Raw genomic sequence first — 17,546 nt, forward strand, 5'->3', positions numbered from 1 at the left:
GATGGAGAAAAAAAAAATCCACCTGCCCCTTTTTATCTTTTTTGAAAATAGAAGGGCAATTGAACAAACAATTTATTTTTTTATGCCTAATAACAAGTACACTACTTTTCTTTGTCATTGACACTGCTTAAAAACAAAAGATTTCACCCAAATCAATGAAGCTTCATCAGGTGTAATTTTTATTGTATTTACTGACAGTAACATGGCTAGTCAACCATATTGCATATTTAATTTGTTATTAGTTTTCAATTAAAAATAGGTGTTGGTACTGATAATCATTTTAAGGGTTTGTATTAAAAGGTCTATAAAACTGTGAACAAATTTTGTTTTCTGCGTAGGCCTATTATTTGAAGTTGATAGCTTATATCCTTTATAATTAGCTTTTCAGTGTTTTTTAATTGCTATTTGTTTTAATGGTTTTCCATTTTTGTGACCAATTGTATAATCAGGAAAGACACCTGCTAAACTAATAGTAAGTATTTTTTAGTGATTAACTGAATTGTAATTCCTCGAAGTGTGCCCATCTATTCAGCTTTTTACAATCCATTACCATTGACCCTTTTGTACTATTAGTATGTTGTTTTGTGCATTTTCTTGTTGTGGTAAGCTATTACAAATTTAAGTTTGTTTGTTCCTGCTTCTACTTAGTGAAAAGTAAACTTTCACACTTGCTTTTCATTCACTTTGAAGAAGCTTTTTGTTGGTGTGAAGATTTTAAGTTAGCTTTTAACTTTTGTGAACTACTCAGAACAATAGAAACAGCTGGTAGACTACTAAACTAAGTTTTACTTTTGAGCATGCATGACACACTTTTAACTGCTGATAGAAATTAAATGATACAATTTTATGGAGTCAATAATGATAATAATAATAATAATAATAATAATAATAATAATAATGATACACTGTAGTAATAATAATAATATTATTAATAATAATAATAATGATGATGATGATGATGATAGTAATAATAATATTAATAATAATAGTGTAATGTTAGACTAATATAGCACAATATGCCGGAGCTTCCATGCACTTAAAAGACAAGTATGTTTACATCAAGCTCATAGCCAGTGGTTCGAAGGGTTCAAAACAACCCCCATTTCAAGAAATGCCCTTTTAAATTATTATTAAAAAGTACCATTTCCATGGAAAAGCTGTTGAAATTAACACCAAATATTTGGAAGTTAGCATTTTTATTGCCATTTCCGGACATATGAGATGTTATATCTTTAAAATTTACCCAGCCATGGTGGGGCTAGTTTGGTTAAGGACTCAAAGTGCCCTTTTGTGAAAAATTAAATCCTGTCCACAATAAAAGCTGTATGGACCAGTATACCGGGGTTAGGCCTACTGGGTTCTTTAAAATGCACATGAGGAAAATTGACACTAGGCCTACGGTTGATTTATTGTCCTTATCCAAGAAGACTTTTTTCATCACCAGAACCATAGGCAAATATGCCTTTCAAACCAGCGCCGATGTTATGGCTGTAGGTTGCGGTGGCCCTGCCTTAACCATTCAGCCATCGTACTAACTTAGCCAAAGACTTCGGTCTATATATATTTTTTGTATGATATCGCATATTATATTTTATATTCATGTAGAATTTTGTATGTTTTTGCATCAAGGAAGTATAATTTCAAGTATACCGGTTGTCTTCATAACACAACACAATAGAAATAAATTTATCTTTGTATGTTCATTTAGTATGCCTATTAATGCTAGTTTCAATAGCTTTGTTAGCATGAGTTTCTATTGAGGCAACTTTTGAATTCCCATGCAAAAGACCAGGGAGAGGGAGGGTATGATTTGAATTGAGTATTGAAGCGCAGCTGACTTTTTTTTTTTACAATCACCTAAAAAAGTCCAATTGTGGCTTCAATTTTGGCATGTGTGGAAAATTGGCCTTTTGATAAGCAATCAAAACCTTATTTTCCTGAACAGGGTATTCCCCAGCCTAACCCCAAAATTGTGTCATACCTGAGAAAATAATCAGGTCGTTTTCCATGGTGGTGAGCTCATCATAGGAACTATACAAGAGTGGTAGATCCAGGAATTTGAAATAGAGGGGCGCTTCACAAGTGGAGAGTCGACTAGACTGGCTGGGAATGAGGTAAGAAAATTTATGATTATGGAATTCCTCTTGATGACCAGAAATGGCACTCTCATTAATATTTAAAATAATTGGGTTTTTTTTCTTATTTTTTGTTTTTTAATTTTGAAAATTTTAGGATGGGCTTCCCCCTTGAACACTGTGTAATGAGAAGATTTTTTAGACTAAACATTGACTTCTTGAATGATCTCTTTATGATGGTCTTATAACCATTACAAATTACAACTTACTACAGTACTGTATTAACAAATTGGACCTTAGTCCAATTAGATTATAATTTGTGCATAATCACATTGTCCAATCATAATGTAGACACTTTACTTGTCCCAGTCACTCAATGTTAATTCCAGATAAACAATAGAACATCAACACTATTGCTACAGTTATTTACAATAACTAACAAGTAGGTTATAATCATCTCATATGTCACACAATAATTAACAATCTGTATACAACTTTCCTGTTGACCTAAACACTTTGCTACAGTATAAATAAACAGTACCACACAGAGCCATTGTGCTAAATGTTTTGCAAGCAATTTTGTTTCTCCGGTTGACTCTCTCACCAAATTGGATGAAGTAAAATATATTTTGCTCTTGTCATCTCATATTCCCTTTTTTTTGTTGTTTTATTATTCAATTTTTTCCATTTAATTATTATTATATCATAGTTCACTTTATTTGTCCTTTTGAAAATTTTGTTTGACATAATGTTATAAAGAAATGGAACATGTTCAAAATATTACTAATATTAGTATAAAATAATCTTAATCTACAGTAGGCCTGTATAAAAAAATTAGTTGAGTATATTAAATAACCTGATAGAATATGGAACAAACGAATTTGAGAAATGTTTTGTCATTATTTTAACTGATTATTATTACTTTTATTATAGTATATAGCTATATTAAACTGTTTAATGTTAGCTAAATCTCACTTTATTAAACTATTTAATCTTATTTAATTTAAATGAAATTTTCACATATGCCAAAAGTAAAATTAAAAAGGATGTGTTCTTCCAATATGCTAAAAAATATACTGTTTTTAACACTTTAGCCTAACTATTATTATTGCATCACAATAGTGAATTTTGATTGAATCAAATAAAACCAGATAATTCTCTGATTAATGATTTCCCAATTGAATTGTTTATGTCCAATTTTGTTATTTTTAATTGAATTCAATTATCATTATCTGTAGCGATTGCATTAATTTCATAAATTGAAATGAGTTATTTAATTGCTAATTTTTATGACCTTAAAAGTGGTTCATGACTTACAGGTACGTACTAGCACTAGCCACAGTTTCCGTAGTATCTGTTATGATATCGAATAATAATATGTGCGTCTAAATAAATGAGGCATGAAGCCATAATATAGCTTTATGATTTAGGTTATATGCTAATTACTGAAGTGCTCTCAATGTTTCATTTCAACATAGGAAGGAATGTATGTGAGCTCAGTGTTAAGTAGTTCCTTGGGTGTAAGCCAACTCACATAAAATTGTGAAATTGGGCCAAGTACGTACAGTAGGAGGGTTAGGCTTATACCCCATTTCTAGCCCTCTCTGTTATACTCCTACTTTGGGAGTCCTTACGAGGTCAGCTTTACCCACCAGAATCAGACATGAGCACCAAAAATGCCTGAAGCGCTAGAGGCGTGGTAGCCAATTTATTTTGTACAGTACTTGTGTTAAAAAAATTTTAAATGTGACGTGTGAATGTGGCTTAGGCGAGACTTTTTTTATACCTTGTTTCGCAAACCTATTTTTTTAAAGATCGTCAGAGGAGGGCGGACAAAAACAAAAATGACATTTTGGTTTTTCATTTAGCAAAGAGTTTTGCCAAAAACATCTAGACGGAGGAGAAAATAAAAATAAGATTCTATTGGTGAATGCATAGAACAAAGAAACATAGAGCAAAGTTTCTTTGCTCTATGGTGAATGTAAACAGTGTAGTAATGGGATGGTTAAACGTCATTAATTTATATGAATCGAAAGAAATATGCATATCTTATTTTTGGATATTTCAAGGCAGCAGTGTGCGTAATAAAAGAAAAAAAAAATTTTTTTCTGAAATTTCTATTTTTACATGCCGGCAGGTGCACTAATTGCCAAAAAAAAAAAAAAATTTGTTTTTATTGGAAATCATCATCATTGGCGGGCAGTGGGTTCGCTAAACAAGGTATAAAGAAGTCTCGCCTTAAAACTTAGCATTGTGTTTGATAAAAATTATAGAAGTTAATGGTAGGTTACCCAATATGAGCTTATAAAACTAAGCAACTATGGTGCATACAATTGTGAGAGAAACAGTTACCTGATGACATAAAACTAAAATTCTTTCCGAGCCACTGGGGCTCATAGGACTGGAGCTTATCCCCAGTTGGTAGTGTAAAGCGGATGAGAGTTGTACTCCCACTGGACGGGACACTAGTCCGTCGCAGGTTAGTCCCCAGCAGTTTGCTGGTACCCATTGATACAGCTGGGTGGACTGAAGCAATGTAGCTAAAGTGCCTTGCACAAGGACACAAGCGAATCTGCACAGCGAAGACTCGAACCTCCGACCTTACGATTGAAAGCCCAAACGTCAACCGCTGCGCCAAACTGCTGCTATGATGATGACATAATTATTGTCAAAATATTGAATCCTGACACGATGGCGTGCATTTCGATACTTGGAGTATGTAATATACTATCCTACAGTTTGGCACAGTCTTTGTTTAAATAGTTCATGTAAACTGATACGAACTACATCGTTGAAAACCATTGACAATTGTTCTAATTTATGCATGGCTATGAGAATGATTAATCAGTGATAGTTTGAGTTATAGCTAACTGTGTGTTATGTAATAATTTAGGATTCACACACCATCTGTTCTAAAGATTTGAAGCTTATATTTTATTTGCAACATGAATCCATATGAAACACTGACATTTTTAGTAGGATAAGTTCTTCTGTTCATAGTCTACATGCATAAATATTTTTTTTCCAAAACAATAAACTTCATTTCTGTTTTTGTTGTTAAGTGATTGTTTGATTTGTGTTATTTTCATTGTTTCACTTTACTGGTGTTTCAACTTTTAATCTTATCATAATTACCATATATCTCTACTTTTTAAATTTTTATTAGCTTATGTGTCACAGTCTTTTTGTTTACTATCCCACTTATTCAGCCTGTTTTTTGGTTTTTATTTGTGTATAAGAGACAGATTGGATTGGATTGGATTTATTCGGTGTAAACACCTAGGATAGCCCACGAAAGTCTAGAAGTAGACTTATTTCCAGTGGGTTCCTTCAGTGGGTGATTGGACAGTACACCGGGAGACAATCCCCTACTTCTTTCAGAAGAGTGTACTGCATTCTTTAACATGCACAGGGCCATAAATGCACACAGGAGCAACTGCTTAAACGTTTCATCTGAAAGATGGTGCGCTGTTGTAACCAGGGCCCCCGAGGGCGGCCACGGGCCCTGGGGCATCTTTGCTGGCCGGGCCAATTAATTGGGGGTCTGGGGGCCCCAGTGAGATCGATGGGAGATGATCCCTGATTTTCCCCCAACACCTTGGAAGCTACGGCCTTTTAACGGATTAGAGAACTAACTTAATCGACTGTAGGCCTAGAGTGCTTAATTTTACCAGGTCATAAAAAATAAAGTACAGAAACAAGAAAAGTCAAAGCTATCCTTTCTTTTACTCAAACGTGCTGAAAATATTCATAACATAGGTATCAAATTTACAGGGATTTGAAATAAAAGAGGCCCAGAGAAGGACTTTTACAATGGACGGTCTATCTAACTCAGCCCCACCATGGTGGCTGAGGTAAGAAAAATTAAGCCTATGTTTATGGCACCTCTGGATGGACAGAAATGGCACTGTTAGACTTAAATTTGAATAGAATTTTTTTTTTTTTTTGGTTAAAATTTGGTGGGAACCGGGCCCCCTTAAATCCGCCACTGGTTTAATATATTAATTCAGTGTTTATTTGGGAATTGATTCTCTATCAGGTCTATTCATATTTATAACTTGTACAGTATGTATATTGACAATGTCCAGGGTCCAAGCCTTTTATAATTATAAATTAATAATGTAAAGAATTTACTATTTGATACATTGTAAACATAAACTCTAGAGTAGCAGAAGCAATTAATGCATTTAATAATTTTTATTCATTTATTTTATTTTATTTTTTTACCTAGTTATCATGGGCCCCTACTGGGTCCTGGCCCCGGGGCACTTTCCCCGGTTATCCCGGCCTCTCGGCGCCACAGATTCTAACTTGTATTTCAGCAGTCTAGCTGAAACACAAGGAGGGGTATCGATTGGAATTGAACCAGGGACCTAGAGATCTCGACGGTTCAGTGCACACACAGTGACTACCACCAGATTAACCGACTGAGCTAAGTTGCTCTCACCATTGTAATTTTCAAAACTTCAGCTCGTCAATATCACTGGTTTCACATCTACATACTGCCCAGTTTTTTTCATGTTTTCTTTGGAAAATGTAAATTTCTCTGGTAGGCCTATAAATAGCGAGCAATTGCTTCACAGTAATAGGCGGCTGACCTTGGAAGGTGTTTTGACTACACAACTGGATGGAGCTCCCCAGGGAGCAGAGGAGGTTTGCCACCATGGCTGCATGATGCTGTCAAGTTTTCTAATTTCAGGGAGGTTGTTTGCTAGCACAAATTATTTGCTAATAATATACCCAATGGCCAGGAATGATAATGGATTGTAAAAAGTATAGGCTTATACAAAATAAAAAAAGCCTTAATATTAAATAACATTTGATTGTTAGATTATTATTATCATATAATTATTACACAAACATCATTTTTCTAATTAGAGGAGCCAGGGTAAAGAGTACAACTTGAGAAAACGCATAGCATTGGAAGTAATTTGCGATATATAAGAACCAGTAAAAGTTTGCTCAGGCTCAATGTTTTTCTTTTCTTTTATTTTTGCATCAATTTCAGGTTCTTATTTTATTCTTATTTTTAAGCAATTTCAGAATCCAGCTTTCTTATAAAATGTGTTCTTATAAAAAAAAAGTGTAGTGCCAGAATATCAAGTAATTTCTGAAAGCCATTTTAAATGCCAAATAAATATTTTATTTTTGATATTTTTTGTTTAATTTTTTAATATTATATTTTTATTATTTTTTTGTTATTTTGTTTATAGTTTGTTAGTAAAGAACTTTTTACCATTTATATTCTTGTGTACTCTGCAAGACCACACCACTGACTGTGAATGCCTCCTATTATTAATGTGTAATGTCACCTAATAAATAAATTAAATATTTGTTATTGTTATATATATATATATTATCACTGTTTTTATTATCATCATCATCATCATTATTAGCTCAATAATTTATCAATTTTTATTTTGGAAAACATCTTTAAAAACATTAATATGAAATACTGCCCTCCATCTTTTGGCATTGTTGAACAGTAACTCACAAAATGAATTGTTAATTTAATCACATTTGTTGGTAATCGGGCTGAAAGTAACCAATTGTGAAGCCATGCATCAATCCATGAGATAAATGTCCTTATGGTCTCAGTTTTTAATTGCTTTGATAATTTTCACTTCTCTCTTGCAGTACCTTGATGCTCAATTTTGATTGGCTTTGTGCCAAATGTCATACTGCCATCAGTGGACAAGCCATCACCTAATTTTGTGGGCATGAGGTATCACCATATATGGGCATAAATTATTTCTTTGTCCCTTATACGAGAATAGATGAAGAGTTACAAGTTGATGTTGAGTCTGCCTCTTACTCATCAAATCATTTTGGTAGTGGTTTTTGTGTGCGTCTGTTTTGTTTTGTTTTGAGTTTTTTTTTTTTTGGAAAGAGTGTAAATGAGAAGAAAAGATGTTTAAAATTAGAAAACCTTTTTGATTGCGTTTTTTGTGTGTGTGGTATGACTCATTTAGTATTCATGTTTTGGTTGGATGTTTAATAGAATATAAATAACGTTGAGTCACCAATAATCCCACCATATAAGGGAGCTGCTTCATATATGATGAAGAAACTAATAAAATATAGACCTTTTATTTATTCTTTTGTTATTTATTTACCACATATATTTTCTATAGTAGTATTATTGTTATTGTTATTTATTTTATTACTTAATTTATTTCAATTTTCTTTTTATATTGTATTATTGATTTGTGTGTGTGGTGGTTATATTATTAGCCATAATAATTTTCGGGTCTTCATCTTCCCCTTTTAATAATTCCCGGACAAAATTATAGCTATAAGAGAAAAGTACTATATAAACTTCTGTGTCATTTTCAAAATTTGCTCTCAATGAAAATTAAAGTATTTATAAATAGCTAAATTGAAATCAAAGTAAATAAGAAATGTAAGGCAATAATATTTTGCGCCAATATGTATCTGACAATAACAATATAAATAGCAGCAAGAATGAAATGAAGTAAATCATTAATGCCGTTAAAATATTTTGCCCATCAATACAAAACCTGACAATAACAATATTTATAAATACAGTAGCTATAACATTGAAATTGAAGTAATTAAAATAACACAACACTGTGTGGGTTACATTCCATTTTGTAGGTCTATAAGCACAGTTACCGTAATTGTTTAAACCTGACATCCTGAATAATTTTATTTTTTTCACTCTATACTTTCACAATTGTATTCCACTTTATTCCTAAACTGATTTTTACTATGGCCATGTTATTGTGGCACATTTTTACCAGGCCCATTTTTACAGGGATAACCTAGATTTAATAGGGCCATATTTAATATCAACTGTACTATATTTAGCAAAGCAAATGGGCCATATTTACTGAAGAAATTTAAACTGAGTCATGAAGCAATTTAAACTAGATCATATTTATGTTCTAGTTCATCAATTATATAGATTACAGCCCTACAAATTGGTGATAACAATTGCATGGTGATGAATGATAGTTAATCTACCCTACCAATGAAACCACACAATTAAAGCAAATTAAAGCAGTGTGGTAGAGTGGTATGGTTTGGCTTTCCAATTAAGAGGTCAATGGTTCGATTCTGATGTTGCATCCTTTATTCCAGCATCACTTCTTTCCATCCAGGGATGCCTAGCAGGAGGAAATCCATCTGCATCGGGATGAGTGCCGGGAGTAGTTTTTGCATATTGCACATCATTGCCTGTGGATCTAAATTTACAGGGAACTAGAAAGCCCTAGAATAGAAAACTATATTCATTTGGCACTGTACAAAAAATAATTGTACATCATAATCATTGGTATCATCATCATCATCATAATTATCATCATTATCATCATCCTTGTTATTATCGGATATTACAATTCTTAAGTTTGTGTAATAATTTTCTAACCAGGGTAGCACCACATTTCATATATTGTACTACAGCTCATCAAATTTCTCTTCTTTTGATTTTTTCTAATTGTAGAAAGGCAAGCCAAGCATTCATTCTTGATGATCGAATTTAATGTCAACTACTGTAATTAAAATAGGATAGAAATGTGATTCAGCACAACATGTTTCACAGTTAATGATGAAGATACGAAGAGTCATCAACGCTGTGACGTTACATTTACACAGTGTTAACCTTGAATCACGATGAGTAATAATGACTCAACTCGCAAACATATAACCACATCTGCTGGCTCTTGTGAACTATGTAGTATTTATCATTTATATTAATTATGTTGGTCTACTTGAGAAAAATTACCTGACATTAATTTTTTGTTTTGTAAAATCCCCATTGACGAGAGCCAGCAATTATAAGAATCACAGAAGTCTCACGGACACTGGTGTATTTGTATAGCTTGGAAAATCGCATTCACAATCTTAATTGCACTCAAGCCCTCTATTGACTCAAGTAAAAAATAGAGCACAAGATAAAATTACAAATTATATTACAGTATATTAATAGTGTAATTGGTGCTCTTTTATCGAAGTCCCTAGAAACACAAAATTCCCTCCCTATTCAAAATTTTAAGAAAAAATTTCATTTAAAAAAAATGGGATATGACAGTGGTTAAATGTTTAGCACATACTGTTAAATATTTGCCTCTTTTCACCCAGTTTTTAAATATTCAAAAATCTGTATCTCATCAAATACTGTATGCATTTTTGTGTCGTATAAAAATCAGCTTTACAACATATATATAAAAAAAAATTTCCTCTTGAGTATGGCTTTAACTCCAAACAGATTTATTAGGCTTACAAGTAAGTAGACCTCTTTGTACAGGAGTTAGAAGTTTCAGTAACTAGGTAGTAGTAGAGGCCACAAACAACCTCTAATCAATAAAAAAAAAATTATAATGTAGAAATTTCAGGATACTGTTTAAAAACTGATATATATTCCTGAAAATGGCACAATAAATTCAAAGCATTGATATCATGTCTGTTTCTTTGAAGTTATGTTTATAATTCTCTGTTCTATGTGTTTTTACATAATAAATATATGAATGAAATATAAATACAGTGCATAATATATAATTCTTTAAGATCAATTACAAGTATAATTACCCCATGCCAGACAGAATGTAGGTAAGAATGGCCCCGGAAAAAATGGCCCAGGAAATAATGGCCCCGGGAAAAATGGCCCTGGAAAAAATGGCCCCGGTAAAAATGGCCCTAAATGACAAGTAGGTAAAAATGGCCCCAATGGAAAAATTTAGTAATAGAAATGGTATTTTTTTTTAATCTTTAAATATTTAAATACTGAAAATGGCAAGAATTGAATAAATAAATAAAAAATGGGCCCCAATTAGAAAATTCAATAAAACAAATAATTTTTAAATGCTGTAAACTACCCTATCAAAATAAACCATATGCATATTGGAAAACTACTTAATTTAGCTCCTATCTCAAGGAGTACCCTGCTGATTGATTAATTAATAGATCTTTTTTGTATGAGAGAAATTCACTTCTGTATAAATGAAAATAACTTTACATGAAATGAAATAACTTTACATGTTATAAACAATGCAAATAAACAGTTCAGTTAAAGTATATGTGCATTTGAATCACATGTTCATGTATGGCAAAAGGGAGAGGCCTACTTTCTCACAAACCATCAATATGTTCTTTCTAGGGTTACTTCAAAGAAGTATTCTTAAATATTTATTTTAGTAACTGAATAATTACGAATACAAAAATATAAGCAATTAATTTAGTTTGCCCTATTATCTCTATTGTATATCTGTCTCTTATACACATCTAGATGTGTATAAGAGACCACAATTTAACTGAGATATAAGTCAGTACTCTATTTTTGTAAATATAGCAATTATGCTAAGAATTAAAATGGAGTGTAATTGTGAGGGTAGGGTAATTATGGTATGGTTAAATGGTATTTGGTAAATGCCACAAACCTTCCAAAAACACACTGTAGAAAACCAAACAATTAAATTGTGATTGACTCATGTGGTATATCAAAAATTAAATACATTCATAAGACCCTATTTTTTTGTTAAAATGTTGACTTTTTTAATAAAAAATACTTGCAAATACACCATAAACCTCCAAACATGCTGCGAACCTCATTCAAACCCTGTTAATATGATTGTAGGACTCTTAAAAATAATTGACGTTCAAAACAATCCATTGTTTGTGGGGGTTTACTAGTACCCACAAACAATGGATTGTTTGTGGGGGTTTACTAATACCCAGACTGAATTTCTGTAAAAAAAATTGTGATTTTGCTTCCGTGAAACAATATTGTTTTATAATAATTAATGTAATAATAATAATAATAATAATAATAATAATAATAATAATAATAATAATAAATAATAATAGTAATAATAATAGTAATAATAATAGTAATAATAATAAATAATAATAATTATCATTATAATAATTTTATTCTATTGCTATTATTATTATTATTTTTAAGTTGTTAATAATCATTATTAGTATTATTATAATTATTATTTTTTTAATTTACTAAGATGTTACTATTATTTAACTGCAAAAAGGAAATCTAAATGGCAATTTAATTGATGTTTTATTTTTTTTTTTAATATTATTATTAATTTTTATTAAGTTATTTCTATTTTTTTAAGTGCAAAAAAGCAAAATAGAAATGGCAATTTACTTGATAAAAAAAATGAATGAGAGCAGCACTTTTAAGACTAATAGAATAAAATTTATTCTCGAGCTTTCATCCACACAGTGCAATTTTATTTCTTGGTTTTTATAAATACTGTAGTTTATAGATTTGATATATTATTTATATTATTTATTTCACATCTGATTAGATGCGATTGCTTTTTCTTATGTATTGACTTTAACATGTTTTATGCTATTTCCCACCTGTCTCTTATACACATCTAGATGTGTATAAGAGACAGCGTTTGCGATGATAGGCGTTAGAGTTAAGCACGCCAGCAGTTTAATACAATTTACCATTGAAGGCTGTTGCGCCTATAGGGTTAGGCACGTCAGCAGATTATCGTTGAACAGATGTTTGCAACGATATTCGTTATAGTTAAACACGTCAAGCGTTGGCGCCGATAGGCGTTACCGTTAAGCAATTTAGCACATTACCATTTAAAAGGCGTTTGCAATGATAGGCATTAGGGCTGTCTCTTATACACATCTAGATGTGTATAAGAGACAGGTATTATGTTATAAAATCTTAAAATAATTTTTACCTACTTGTCATTAGGGGCCATTTTTACCGGGGCCATTTTTTCCGGGGCCATTATTTCCTGGGCCATTTTTTCCGGGGCCATTCTTACCGTACACCTGCCAGGCACCACCATGGTATACAATACAAATCCGTAAAACAAATAATATACAATACAGTTGTAAAGTAATACAAAATACAATACATCATAAGCAAGACATTTGTTTATTCATTCTTTTCATTATTCTTAAATACAGAATATGAACTGGTTTCAATAGTTGTTCAGCTTAATTCGGAAGTTAAAAAAACTAGGCATAATACAAGTCATTTAATGTGAAATATGAATTCCTGTAATGATTTTATGGAAATTAATTTTGGTATTGTTGAAAATTGAAATTTACAATTTCTGTGTAACTTAAGTTTAAGAAGTGATTTAATAAAATTTGTATGTAGCATTTAAAATATTTTTTTTGAAGGTTGATCTTGACTTTAAGTATTATTTAACTAAGTTCCTGATTAATATAATATAAGAATATTGAATACTGAGTTGGTTTACTGCCTGTATGTTGAACCTGGTTCAACTTTCCCTACTTCTTGAGCATACCCTCTTCATACCCCCAGGCTTTCTTATTCTGATGAATCACAACATGCATTAATGCAATGAAATCAGAAACCAAATCAATCCATGCACTCACCATTAATTAAATGTGAAATCATAGAACCAGAAATAATTAAATAATCGTATGATAATCCATGTATTGATATTCTGAAGATGAATCTACTCTAGTTATCAATTCTGTATCAATAATTTTGTTTTAATCATTAATCTAATTTTTATAATGCTCTTTTTATGATCAGTGATAACATTCCCTTGTCAACGACTTAAGTTCAAGTCACGACACAAACGGGCAAATGCAATATAATAAATACACAGTACTGTATGTATGTATGTACCTAAAAAAGAAGCAATTTTAACAAGTGTACAAAAAGTACTCTTTTTTTCTACCCCTCAACCTCTCCGAATGTGTATAAAATTTTTAATTTGCCACGTTTAATTAATGTTAATGCAACTCTATGATCACGATGGAAACTGTCAACCAATCAAATGTTTAGAATGATGCCAAAAAGGCCATAATTCTTGACACCACTAACCCAAAGCTGACAATGTTTAAACATGAAGTCTCTACAAATCCCCCAAACTGACCTTAGGATGAAATAAGATATGTATTTATTCCTCCATCTTCTGAGTAACCAATTGTTACATAATAATTTAGAGAAGAAATTTGCATTTTATCAATCTAAATAATGCTTTAATTGTACACCAACCAGATCAATACATTTTATCAAATTATAACAAGCTCTAAAGTGGCCTTAGGTTTCTTATTCCAACTTTTCATGGTTGCATCAGCTTCATTATTAACAGTAATTACTTCATAAAAATAATGTTAACGATACATGTGCATCTTGTTAAGCTAATTAGTATTATGATTGGAATCTGACCTGTGTGCTCAGTCAAGTTGGGTCCTTGGGCTAAGATAGTATATATTACATAATTTGTTCTTATATTAAGCATCTGTGCTGTTAATCGGATAAGATTAAGTATAAATTAAGGATCTAAATAACCAGTAGGGGAAAGGACCACTGGGTGTGTGTAGACCTTGTTCTGGTCACAAATATCGTACAGCAGGTTAGTACATTTAATACCTTTAAAAAATATACCAAAACGTAAAACCATTTGGAAGTTGATAACTCATGTGAATCTTTTATATGATAATTTTTTTCCTAATTTTCTTTATTTTTTGTTAATTCCTGCAGTCTCAAAGAAAAAAATAATAAATAGAACCTATCATTTATGAAGAACTGGATGCTAAAGAAGTCTATACAGTTTTTATTTTTTTATTATGACCTAGGTGAGACTTTTTTTATACCTTGATTAGCAAACCCACCAACTGAAAATATTGTTGATGATTTCGAATAAAAATACAATTTTATTTCTGGCCAGTTAGCGCACACACTGCAATAAAAAAGTGGAAATTTCAGGAAAAAATAAAAGTTTTTCTTTATTTTTATTACGCCCTCCGCTGCCTTGAAATCTCCAAAGATAAGATATGTATATTTCTTCCTAATTATATAAATTTGAAGCATTTAACCATCCTATTTTATATTCAGCAATAAAATTTTATTATCTAGATGATTTTGGCAAAACTATTTTCTAAATGAGAAAACCAAATTTTATATTTATTTTTATTCCACCTTCCTCCAATAATCTTTAAAAAAATAAGTATGTGAAACAAGGAATAAAAAGAGTCTCGCCATGTATTTGTTAATTTCTTATTTTATAAGTAAATGGAAATGGCCCTACTTACCCAATCATGTAAATTATTTATTAGATGAAATTACACCTTTGTATTGTGGTGCAGTCTTACCTAGTACACAAGAATATAAATGGTAAAAAAAATCTTAACTAACAAACTTAAGATAAATTAAACAAATAATATGCTGATAAATAAAGTCAATAAAGTAAAATAATAAACAAAATGCATCAAATAAGCAAATAAAACAACAACAAAACTCCAATGGTACAGTTATATAAAAATTAGCAAAAGGAGCAAGAGAAAACGGAAATCATTCTGTCTTCAGTGAAGAATGCTAAATAAAAGTAGTTAAACATATTTATAGATAACAATTAAGTGATTCAGCATCCGTGTCACAATTCCTGTGTTCAGAACACATTTTTTATAGGATCATTCCCACAGAGTTCGACAAATTATAGCTCCATGCACCAATTTGTTCCAGCCATGGAGGTATAAAATACAAAGGAATGCATTGTGTACTTCTTGGGGCAGGGTATGATATAGGAGTGCAATTACATAACTGATTACTAAAAAGTGGAAAATGAGAAGAGGATGGATATTCACTTATTTACTGTCACTGGAGGGTGATTAATTAGAGGACTGGAGCATTCTGAATAGAAATGAAGATTAGCTTGATTGACTCGATTGACTTAAAACATTGCAAACAAGTGCTATTTGAATAAGATTAGTAGTTACAGCTCATGTAAGGCGAGACATTTTTTAAATGTGTTTAATACCTTATTTCGCACACTTATTTTTTAAAAGATTGTCAGAGGAGGGTGGAATACAAATTAAAATGAAATTTTGTTTTCTTATTTAGTAAATTGTTTTGCCAAAACATCCAGACAGAGGAGAAATTAAAAATAAAATTTTATTTTTGAGTGTAAACAATGTAGTAATTGGATGGTTAATAAATGCTTTAAATTTATATAATTTGTCCTAGGAAGAAATATACATTTTATATTTGGAGATTTCAAGGCAGCGACGGGTGTAATAAGTATAAAGAAAAACTTTTTTCTGAAATTTTAATTTTTTGTGACGGTAGGTGCACTAATTGGCAAAAAATAAAATGTTATTTTTAATCAAATCATCATTATTTGTAGGTGGCGGGTTCGCTAAACAAGGTATAAAAAAGTCTCGCCTAACATATGCAGAGCTTAGAGAATGGATTTACACTGGCTATGTAAATGGCAAAGAGAAGCAAGAAAGGCCACAGAAAAACTTGTTAAACAACATCACTGAATGGACAAAAATGGGAACTGTGGAAGTAGTTGGAAGTGAAAACAGACAAAATGGATGGAAATAGTGAAAGTTGCATCTGAAGTGCTCCCCCGACCCGACGGTTATGGAACTGATGACGATGATGATTTTTAGTGCCTTGAGCACTGCTGCAGTGGATTTGTGCACTTTATAAATCTTATTATTATTATTATTATTATTATTATTATTATTATTATTATTATTATTATTATTATTAATTATTATTATTGATTATTATTATTATTATTGTAAATTGAAAGCACGTTTTTTTTTTTATTTGAACAAACAAACCTTATGCTATCTTATTTGTATCTATCATTATAATCCTCTGATATAACTGACATCAAATCCTGAGTCATCGTTTCAGTGCATCCAAGTTCGCTGATGTACTAAATGGCATATATTTAATATGATATGAATCCAACAAAAACAACTACTGATTGTCTGTATTCACATGAAGTTCAAGTGATGAAGGATATTAGTGATGTGATTGCTAAATGCTATGGGGCATTATGGGAATAATCCATTCAATGAATAATTCATAAGATATTAATGCTATATTGATTATTAACTCATGCTGTATTAGTACACATTTATGATTTCTTTCTGGAAATGTTCAAAGGTCAAAAGGTCAAATGATTTTGAGTTAGTACTATTGATAATTTTTAAGGTGGCGCCAGTTGGGGGCAGGGGACTAGGTCATCATCGGGGGAATCCCCTGTCGGAGAGAAAAAAAACCACAATTTGCCAGCGAGGAAAAAAAATGTGTATGTATTTTATACATATGGTAAACTATATTATAGGCCCTATAAAATAAAAAATAAATAATATTATTAGTTTGTCACCTTATTCTGGTTGGAAAAGTGATGATGGAGGAAGGGAGGTTTTTTATTTTTATTTTTGCTAAAGCCATAAATCACCCTTGGGTTGTTTACTGGTGCATTGATATTCAAAGTAAAACATTACTGAGATAATACAAACAATATTTACTAACGATCAAATAAAAAAAAATTTTCCAAAAATTTTTTTTTTTTTAATATATTTTGTTTTAAAATACCATAGGAGACATGTGCACGAGGGTAATAAACTAATAATATTTTAATTGGGCCTAAAAATCGATTAAATACACATTTGAAACCCCTAAACTTTCATACTTTTGGGTGATTTATACCCTGGAACACAGAGATTTTGAGTGACACC

General features: G+C 31.2%; 1 long non-coding RNA gene across 1 annotated transcript; it reads left to right on the forward strand.

Moving 5' to 3' along the window:
* The first annotated feature begins 1,797 nt into the window (after window positions 1–1,797).
* On the forward strand, window positions 1,798–10,492 carry LOC117100745. Its single transcript, XR_004444168.1, has 3 exons — window positions 1,798–2,114; window positions 7,713–7,800; window positions 9,541–10,492. It is a non-coding gene; the product is annotated as an uncharacterized LOC117100745 (long non-coding RNA).
* The last annotated feature ends 7,054 nt before the right edge of the window (window positions 10,493–17,546 follow it).

This window comes from Anneissia japonica, unplaced genomic scaffold, assembly GCF_011630105.1.
Source record: "Anneissia japonica isolate Jap-2015-1 unplaced genomic scaffold, ASM1163010v1 scaffold670_len1213532_cov191, whole genome shotgun sequence".
Classification (NCBI taxonomy): Eukaryota; Metazoa; Echinodermata; class Crinoidea; order Comatulida; family Comatulidae; genus Anneissia; species Anneissia japonica.